We start from the raw sequence: 10,577 nt of genomic DNA, 5'->3' as shown, positions 1-10,577 counted from the left end.
CTCAGGATCTATCGACAGAGGGCAGGAGCACCAGTTCTTTCCATGTCGCGGGTCAGTGACTCCTTTGCTGCTGATATTTTGGAGGTTTTGCATTTGTCCATTCCAGAGGTAAGTCTGGAAGCATGGGTGCCGGTTTTAGAGAACAATTGTCTGGAAGGAAGATTTGTAGCATCCGACATTCTTAAGTTCAGCGTACGCACTTTTTTTTTTTTTCTTTGAATGTCCTTGCTAGTTTTGCCCAATTACCATATCGTTTTTGGATTCTATTTGGAAGGTGATTTGTAATTATTTTTGTGGTGGTCAGAATGCAAAAGTACTGCGTCTCACTGTAGAGGATACGCAAGTGGCAGTCACGCAGATGGTAACATGAGCTGAATCCAACTCCGGTACTTGCCTATCTTCCTGGGGGTGTTGTGCTGTTCCTCCCTCTCCCAGCTGTTGAATCCTTAATGTCAGCATCAGAAACACCTTTGTGTGTGAACACACAAGAGTGCGGACCCTGGAGATTGTTCCATTTCATACCCAATGTTTTTTCTTTTCCAGTTGTCCTGGTTGTGTCCCAGGATGAAGTTGAATTTCTGTTGCTTCTGGCATCACGCATTCTGATGGCCTCTTTAAGGATATCCTTCTTTGATGGATAGGCTGAAATTATGTTTTTACATACGACAGCAGTGCTTCATGCTGTTCAAACGTCAAAGCCTAATGGTGAAATGTCATCCAGCTAGTGTGGTTTTCCAGAGCTATGAGACCGTTGTTGTTTGCTTCCAAGGTGGTGAACCATAACTGGGATTCGTTTGCGGATCAATGTGACCCTGAAATGGTGAGTGGCACCATGGGGCTGTCATTGTAAATCAGCTCACTATTGGCACGTTGCAAGACTCCATGCTCATGGAGGGTATCAAACAGTCATCCGTGCCAGAATTTTCGACAATTTGGCCCAAAATCCCTTGTTTAAAATTGTGAGACACACTAGAGATCAGCTCTTTGGAGGGGCTGGTTTCCATGTGGAACTTTTATATTCTGCAAAACAGCTTAGGAAACTGCCAGTGTTTCGTGAATTGTTTTTCAACACCTTATACATGTCCAGAGGTTCCTGAAGCTTGTGAAGGCAGCTGGGAAGACGGAAGCTAAGGGCTTTGTTCAAATTGCCGGTTCTCACTAGCCGTCAACAATTCCACAAATGTAATCCACCATCAGGAAAGGAATGAATGGAAATAACTCGCTTGTTGTGTAAATGTAACGTGGTATTATCCGAGTCCAAAAGAGCCACTGATCCTAGCACTTAGCACCAAAATGCTTTTGTAAAGTCAAGGATCGTCATGGAGTGTGCTTGTTTATGCTTCCTTCATCATAGCCTGATGGAGCACCAACCTCGTTCGCGAGTGTGTTTCACGCCCAAGATCTTTAGACTGTGACACGTGGTTTATATATGATCGATGACTTTGTTCCAAGAAGTGTCCCATCTCTCCAGTGAATCAGCATACCAAACACTGAGAGTGACTCATCTAAATGAGATCTAGCCCTGTTTTTATTAGAAATTTAGAATTCCCACATTAACATCAAAATATCTAGAGTGAAAGGAGTTTCAGATTCTGTTGTTAATATTTATCTGCTGTGTATAGTTGCACATTATTTCTTATTCTTTATTCTCCAACAATGACAACCAAAAGTGTTTTATGCTTTGTCACATGTTCATTATGTGTATTGATTTAAATCACTGGTAATAATGAAGGCTACATATATTTTATTGTTGAACTCTACTGCATTATATTTTTTCATATTTCACCTACCTGAGTGACATATGAAGGATATCTGATAAAATGTCAGCTCAGTGTGGTCAAATACTTAAGAGTATACATATTAGTATAGTACAGTATTATGTTTTTATTTACAGTCAACATCTAAGTTTCCATTTAGCTCACCAAGTCAAGTATCTAAGGAATGTTGCTTGCAATACATATGATGAAGTGCCTTGATGCAAATTTTGGGTTTGCCATTATTTTCTATATAAATAAAAAGGTATTTGTCTGGACACTGTTATAGTTTTTAAGATCTCTGAAACCAGTGCTAATGTCACTAACAAATCATTTTTGACACGTTTTTCTTTTTTCTTTTTTTTTCTTATCAACAAGCTGTTTTGCCTGATGAGAACAAGATGATGTCTAAATAAAAACTAATACATGAGGACAAAACCAATCCATCCAATCAGAAGTAAAGTAAAATGTCAACATTTGAGAGCAAGAGAAGAGTAGACATATAGACACATTTTGAATTTGATGGCAAGGAAAACAAGGTGCTTTGTAAATCATGTAGAGTAACTTTTAGAGGTGAAAACATAACAAACTTTTATACTTTTTTGTTTTACTCACCTTGATCAACTTTAGATTTATATACACCTAAACTCTCTTAGTTTTAGTCAAGACTAAAACTAAGAGAGTTTAGGTGTCTAAATGATCACAACCTAAATGAGGTTTTAGTCAAATGACTATGACTAAAACGAAATTCAAAAATCAAATCAAAATTTGCTGTCAACATGAACAAATTGAAACAATAAAAAAAGCATGTCACTTGTGCTCACATAACAGAACACAAATTTGTAGCCTCAACAGAAGACAGAGCTTCAAATATGAATGTTACTGCAAAATGTTTTTGTCACTGTAAACTACATATTTTGTTTTCTGTTCTCATGCTGACCTCCCATAAGGAACCCAGTATGAGTAGAGGTCTCTTTTTTTCCCTCTTCCACTTGCCCATTGTATTGTACATTCATTGTTTTTTCCAAATTACTACCTGTCTCTGACCTGTCTTCCCACATCATGTCTTTGCTATATATGTATGGTCCGGGGGGTCCAATTTCACTGCAGGTGTAAACATTGCATGTGACAAATAAAAGGCTTGATTGATTGATCGTTTGACTGATTGATTGATATTTGATCCTTTCATTATGAAATGTCGCTTCTTTTTAAAACTGACCAAAATTAGTTTATGAATTAAGGAGTTAAAAACATGAACATTATAACATTACTCACTGAAGTCCATCATGAGGCCTTGAGCTAAGCATATTTTGCTATCCTCATTTTGATGTTTTTTAGAAACCGCAAATGGTGGATCTCAGTAGGAAACCACACAGCTAACATTTTTTTAAACACAAGTCATTAGCCAGTTTCCACACCCGAGCCAATCATCATTTATAAAAGTTAGAATGATTATGTTTACAAAATACTTTTTAGTTAGTGTGGTCCAAAATGCTAATTAAGATCATAAACCTATAAGCATTTACTGAGGTCAGGACCAAGGGTCTGGTTCCCGCAAATTTCTAAAGAATAAGAAGTTTTTCTGCAACCCAATGAAGTATTTTGTGAAGTGGCTGATATGATGGGCTTTTGGCAGAACATTACACCAACCTTCAAAATTTGTCCACCATCTGGATATCGACGTAGAATATCTTTCAGGTAGTCAATGAAGGGTGGTGCTGTGGCCCCAAAAGAAGTCCTAAAAAAAAGCAAAATTGATGGTAAGAAACTAAAGAACATATAGTTTGAACTAAAAGTAACCCAAAATGAGTCCTCATACATTATAGGTGTAGATAATATTGTATTACTATACAAGTATGTAATTACTACCTAGTATTTAGTATTTTAGGGAATTGGTTACAAATATACTATTTCATGGAGATCATTGAAGTTGTGCACTCAAAGACTAATAAAAAACATTTCATATAGGGGTTTGAATATTTACACACTGAGCAGTAATTCACACTGTGTGGGAAAACAATTCCATGTTCAATTACAGAGATAAGACTGGAAGTGTAGGGTGTAACCATGCCCCTCCCTATAAACAGGCACACAGTCATTATCAATTGCTTTCACCACGCAATTTCAATAATACTGTCAGTCAAACACTAGAAAACCTCCATGCTTATAATTTCCTTTTACCAATACTGACATGTTTTTGTCAGACACTTTTGCATCACAGAACAATTGTCTCACATTCATGTAATGCAGCTACACTGAGTTTACATTAGGAGGTAATAAAATGTTGCAACATTGGTGAAAGCCTTTTTTTTTTTAATTACAGAAAACAAACCAGTCACCAGTAAGGCAACTGATAAATAATCTGACCTACAAGCAAACTAAAAAATAACATTAGTGACAAAATCATATCAATATCCATCACTGTTCAAGATGCAGGAAGTGCTGCATACCACATCGTCCACTTTATCTGTGAAGCACTTTTAAAACCAACAGTAATAGGGCAAACCAAAGTGCTGTACAATACCACCAAATATAAAAGACAAACACAGGCCGGAAGGTAAAAGATATAGAAACATGAAAGACCGGTAGCAGTTAAACAAACATATACATAACATTAAAATACACGAGACTTTAAGATCGCAACTGTCCCTGAAGGGCAAGGCTATACTAAAATATTGATGTTTTATCATTTTTATTTGTTTTTTTTATTACAGCTTGCTTATATCAGCCTGTTTTTTTAAACAATAAACTGATGCCTGACCTTTGATCTGGCTTCTATGAGCTGTAACAACTTGACATTTTAGGATGTATTCATGAAGTGTGTGATTTAGCAAAGTTTTATCATTGTAATGTCAAAGGTCAACTTTGATCTTGGGCATAACAATAGAGGTCAGGTCAAGGTCAAATCCTTAGCCAACCTAGGTTGTCATGTCCCCCAAGGTATAGTACATTGTTAAGTTTTGAAGGCGATCCATAAAAAATTGTGGGTATTTTCACATTTGCTCCGATCTGATAGACTGCTAACAAACACACAGACAAACAAAAGAGACTTAATACACAATCACTCCCTTGAGGGTGGGGTGATTGTAAGGAAAACTCACCGAGCTTTCTTCTTTGCTTTCAGACTCATAATTCCTGCTTTGGTCCTTGTAATAACTTCGGGGTATTGTAACACATTCTAAAAAGTTTAAAACTTCTAAAACTTTTGCAATTACCTGCAAATATTTGCAATTATCAAAGGAAACGAAAACAAAATAATTTGAAAAATTTGCAGAGAGTAACTGTTATTTAAAATAAAGCAAGCAAAACTCTGCCAAGGATTAAATTCTGCAGACTTTTCAGTACTATCCCTGATAAGCAGCCAGCCTCCTGGAAGACAGAAAAACAATCAAATATTAATCACCTAAAAAAAGTCCAAGACTGAAAGCTTGAGATTTTTTTTATTTGTACTTTAAAATTGCTTTTAGACACAAAGAAATGCCACAAAAGCTACACAATTAAGAGCCATATATTTACTTGTACATCTTTTTAGGATTATATTGCACAGAGTGGGAAACTGCTATTTACTGATGACATTAAAATATTAAAATTATAGTACCTCGCTCGTGAAAGTGAACGGTCCCATCTGTTTCAGTGATGATAGTGATACTACATTATTCTGCTTTATATAAAGACTGCAAGTGCCCAATCACGACGTCGCACGTTGGCTCCAGTCAAGTTTGGTCCCGTTTTCTCCATTATTCATTTGGAAACGAAACTAAAGAAACAAAAGGAGCCACTGAGGTATTTTTTTCTCTAATGTTCCAGTGAAACGAAACTTTCTGAGCTCCAACAGGTTAACCTACTACCTGTTGTTGTCCCGCCGCTTGCTAGATGTTGCTGCAAACCCATTTTAAAAAAAAATGGGGGCGCTTTTTCAGCTTTATTGGACAGAAGAGACGGAGCAGACACGCGGCAAACGCGGACGCTCCACGCCATGCGGCATATGTTCGTCCGCTCATCCTAGTGAACTATACCGGGCCCTCTCCTGCTCCCCTTTTTATTATTATTTTTAGTTTTTCTTTTTTTTAAATCACAAAACGGGCTGCAGCATGTTCTTGCAGGAAAACTATCAAATGTAACATTCAATCCTGCGCCGTTATTTTATGGGTTTTTTTCTTACTGCGTTTGTAAGATAAGTACTTACATTCAGTATATGCACGACTCTGATATTCGCCTGTTAGACCCACTGAGAGCCAGCATCGGCGGTCCAAAGGCGTTACTAGGTTTTTGAAACATTGGGCGCTTAGCCCAGCCCTATAATCTTCTGGTTTTTCACTAACAATGTCATTCGTTAAGTAAATTATTGAAGATAGTTTATCTGAATTTTAGGATCACACCTTTATACATGCTCATCTGGTTCTTCCACAGAAGTGGGTCGGACTGTACTTAAGTAGTTTTCAGGTATCTATATTTTACTTGAGTACTTATTAACTTTTTACTTTTACTCCCTATATTTTAACACAAATATAATTACTTTCTACTTTTCACATTTTCATAACGGACTTGTTACTTTTGGTTAAGCGGTGTCATTTATAACGGAAATGTTTGGGAATTAAAGTGGGTTGAAAGTAGTTCATATGATGTGCTTTAAGAAATTACACATTTTAGTTAGTTTGCAGGACTGTGGTGAATTCACAGTAAAGATCTGTGTTAGACTGATACACAGTGGCTGTGGTTGTGATGGTCAGACTTATGTTACATCAAGTGTAGCAGGGATAAATTTGCATTTAAACTGGTGACGCTTCGATTCATTCACTGAATTCCAACTTTATACTGTCTAGTGTAAACACTGTAGTGTCAGTTTAGGAAATGGAAATCAGTGCATTTAGGCATGTAGACATGGCCAAGATGACCCAGCTAAGTTCAAAGTGAGCATCGGCTGATCTGAGTATTTCAGAAACTGCTGATCTACTGGGATTTTCCCAGACAACCATCTCTGGAAGGACAAAAGTAGAATTAGCAAGCCTGAAAGAACTCCTCTAAAGCAGAGGAAAGCTTACAGTCTTTACTTGACTGTGTACAGAAAAAGAAAAGATGGATTTTAAGCCTGGTTACCTCATTTACCTTTTTACTCTGTACATTTTTATGCCTCAACCTGCATAATTTGTGTCTACTACATTAATGTATTGTACTGACCTCTTGTGGTAAGATCTAATCATGTAACTGCTGTGCTGTCTTATTTGTCAGTTACTGCCTTATGATGGCTCTGAATGTCTCAATGTCAGCAACCTCTATCTCTGTATTTGATCACCACTCTACAAAGGCACTATATTTTTTTTGTACTATGATCAATTTACACATGTACTCTGCATACTGCAACAGAGCATTGGTCTTTTCAGCCATTTCAGAACTGCTGTGTTTGGAGTGCAATATATGATTTTCCATTTATAATATGTTCCATACTTAATCCTTTTGGAGCTTTTTAGCTTGTTAGGCAGGATAATGGTATCACATTGAATTTAAGGTGTTAAAAATACACAGTAACTGATGCTCATGTTAACAAATAAATAAAATTTTTAATGAGGAGCCACCAAATAAAGTATTTGGAGTAATGCTCAGCAGTTATTTAAACAGGTAATAGTTGGTAGACATGTTATTAACCTTGTGAGAAAATCTGTAGCTTTTTTTTTCGGTACAGAGCCATTATTAAGGTTCCCAAATCACTTTTTTTCCAAATACAATTTCTTATCAAAATGCCTGAAAAAAGATCTGTTGCAGTATGTGAGTGCTCAGGGGTAATAAAGATCAGGTGTAAAGAATAAATTAATAAGACCTATTTATGCTTTACTTACAGGGACATTTGACTAGAACAGAGCTGGAGGCAAATCCATGACGGATAGTGTTCCAGTCTGTGTTTTTCTATCCAGGTATGAATTTATTGCACTGTCAGTGTGTTTGGGATCATTGTAAGTCTGAAAAATGAAGCTGTTGCCAATCAGACCCTTACCAGATGATACTGCATGCTGGAACAAATCTGACGGTATTTTTCTGTGTTGTTAATTCCACCAATCCTGACAAGATTGGTGCCTTGTGAGTTGCCAAAGAGTTTTGAACAGTATTGTACACCCTCACATGAATTTAAGATTATTGTCACTATTTAACTGTTCTATATAAATATGCTGGCTTTTTGTTCGAGAATCTTAAGTTTAAACCTCTTTCAAACTCCACAATCACATAATACAATCATGCATGTTTAACGTATGTAAGTTACATCCAATATTTTTCTGGTCAGGTACGACAAACCCACCTGGGTAATCTGCAGTTTCCCTGGTGGGTTTTCCTTTTCTCATTTGTGAAAGATTAAATTGCTGATATCCACAGAAAGTTTAAGTTTGGATAAAATAAAAAATTATGAATAAATGAACCAAATTCTATAGTGACTCTATTTCACACATGCTTTAGTATAAGCAATTATTAATGAATTAAACTTTAAAGTTATAAAGACATTTTTTTAAATCTAAATAGTTATTTTTGTCATGCATTCATTTATGATGGACACATTTTGAATTTGATGGCAAGGAAAATAAGGTGCTTTGTAAACCGTGTAGAGTAACTTTTAGAGGTGAAAACACAAAAAACTTTTATTATACTTTTTTTTTACTCACCTTGATCAACTTTAGATTTATATACACCTAAACTCTTTTAGTTTAACAAAGATGTGGAGTAGTGTTAATATTTATTGCAAAGCTCTTTTCTTTCTTTTTTTTCTTCCTGATTTTATGGTCATCTGACTTCTCTGTTACACTGATAACAAATACAGCTGACGGTGTAACATGGTAGACTAATGTGCCTGTATTAATTCATCTCCATATTATTGTGTGAAGTTGCACTGGGTTGGGAGTGGTTGTGTGTGTGTCACATTTCAAGGTGTTATTTTGTCTCTCTGTGCAGGCCAGGGCCTATTATATGCCACAGCCTAAAGGCAGCTGAGTTGCAGAGGCTGGAGTGACCACTGGCTATCTACTTACAGGGTGGTGGGTCTCAGAGGACAACTCCTAACTCTGTTGAAGTCAACGTGTGGAGTGCAACTGGCATTGTGGCATAGCTTGCTCTGGCCTTGGACTGTGTGTTTTTACTTGATCTGCCCATGGGACACTGGGCTGTTTAATCCTTTACCTTTTTGATTGTGTTAATAAATTATCTTTTTGAATTTTATTGACTGTCATCTTTTTGCTCACGGCTGAGGAGGTTGGTCAGACCTAGAATCTTTTTGTGTGTGTTACAGACTGAGACATGGATGAAGTTTCAGAAGGAGGTTCCTCACATGGAACATCAGTGACTGGCACTGTGACTTTCACAAACGACTTTCTCACTGGGAAGAACATCAGGCATTGACAGACTTTCGGAAGAAGGTTCTTCACTGGGAAGAACATCAGAATCAGAATCTTTTGAATGCAACCCCGTTCAGTGCAAATGAAAAGAGCGTACCTTTAAGAGGGAAAAAAGTATACATGTACAATAAATTAAACAATAAATAAATAAATATAGTGTATACAAAAGTATATAAGAATGAACAAGTGAAAATGCAGTTGTCGTACAGTGATTAGTCCTTTAGAATATATTGCACAGTTAAAAAAAAGAAAATATTGCACAGTTAAAAGTTTGTATTTTCACAGTGGTTTATCCCTGAGTATATTTGTTAATGCAACAGTCCCGGTGTATGTGCTGTTTCTCAGTCTGTTTGTTTTGGCTTTTATTGTCGTGTACCGTGTAACGACGTGTCGTGTCGTTACCTGAGGGTAACAAGTGGAATAGGTGACAGGTGGGGTGGGATGTATCCTTCAGGATGCTGCAGGCTTTCCTGTGGCAGCGGGACCTGTACAGCTCCTCCAGAGAGTGAAGAGCATAACTGATGATTCTCTGTGCTACCTTTTCCTGAGCAGTACAAAACACACTGGGATGCAATATGTCAATGTGCTTTCAATGGAGTCGCTGCTGTGCCTTTTAAATCATAGCTGTAGTGTTTGTTTTCCAGGTTAGGTCATCACCCAGGTTCAGGCCCAGGAACATAAAGGCAGAGTCCCTCTCCACACAGTCCCCATTTATGTGTATGGGCTGAGGGTCAGATTTGTTCCTTCTGAGGTCAACAATTATTTCTTTGTTTTTTGTGGCTGCACCATGATGACAGTTTTTCCACTTCGTCCCTGTATGCAGACTTATTTCCCGCCGTGATAAGCCCAATAACAGTTGTGTTATCCACAAACTTCACAATAGTGTTGTACAGGTGGATGGTGTTGCAGTATATAGGGTGTACAGCAGAGGACTTTGCACACATCCCTGAAGGGGAGCCGGTCTTGAGGCTGAGTGCTGAGGATAGGCGGGGCCCTACTTGGACTCTCTATGGGCGGTCACTGAGAAAGTCCTTGATCCAGAGGCAGAGGTCGTGCAATTCGGTTACCAGCCTGGCAGGGATTATGGCGTTAAAAGCCGAGCTGAAATCAATAAAAAGAAGCCTGACGTCACTGTCCTTTTGTTCTAAATGCATTAGGGTTGTCAGGCTGTGGCTATGGTGTCTTCTGTTGATCTGTTCTTCATGTATGCAAATTGGTGGGAATCGAATGTGGCTGGGAGTCCTCGAATGATCTGAGTTCTGACCAGTTTCTCGAGACACTTCAAGATGACTGGAGTAAGAGCCTCTGGCCGGAAATCGTTTAGGCACTGGATGGTAGTTTTCTTTAGAATGTGGATGATGGTAGAGGACTTCTGGCAGGGTGGAACGGTGGCCTGTGTTAAGGACAGGTTGAATATTTTAGTAAAGACTCCTGTGAATGTCAGATGTGA

At 37.7% G+C, this 10,577-nt stretch overlaps 1 protein-coding gene across 2 annotated transcripts in view; it reads right to left on the bottom strand.

Moving 5' to 3' along the window:
* Nucleotides 1-5,824: 5,824 nt before the first annotated feature.
* LOC120731113 (sacsin-like) overlaps nucleotides 5,825-10,577 on the bottom strand; it is a 34,647-nt gene continuing 29,894 nt past the window's right edge. For both annotated transcript variants that reach the window (XM_040027927.1, XM_040027928.1), the window contains one exon: nucleotides 5,825-10,520. The gene's annotated coding sequence lies outside the window, so the exon portion shown is untranslated. The remainder of the gene's footprint in view (nucleotides 10,521-10,577) is intronic.

Source organism: Simochromis diagramma, unplaced genomic scaffold (assembly GCF_900408965.1).
Source record: "Simochromis diagramma unplaced genomic scaffold, fSimDia1.1 OVJJ01000343.1, whole genome shotgun sequence".
In the NCBI taxonomy this organism is placed as follows: domain Eukaryota; kingdom Metazoa; phylum Chordata; class Actinopteri; order Cichliformes; family Cichlidae; genus Simochromis; species Simochromis diagramma.
This window is presented reverse-complemented; position numbering and strand designations above follow the sequence as displayed.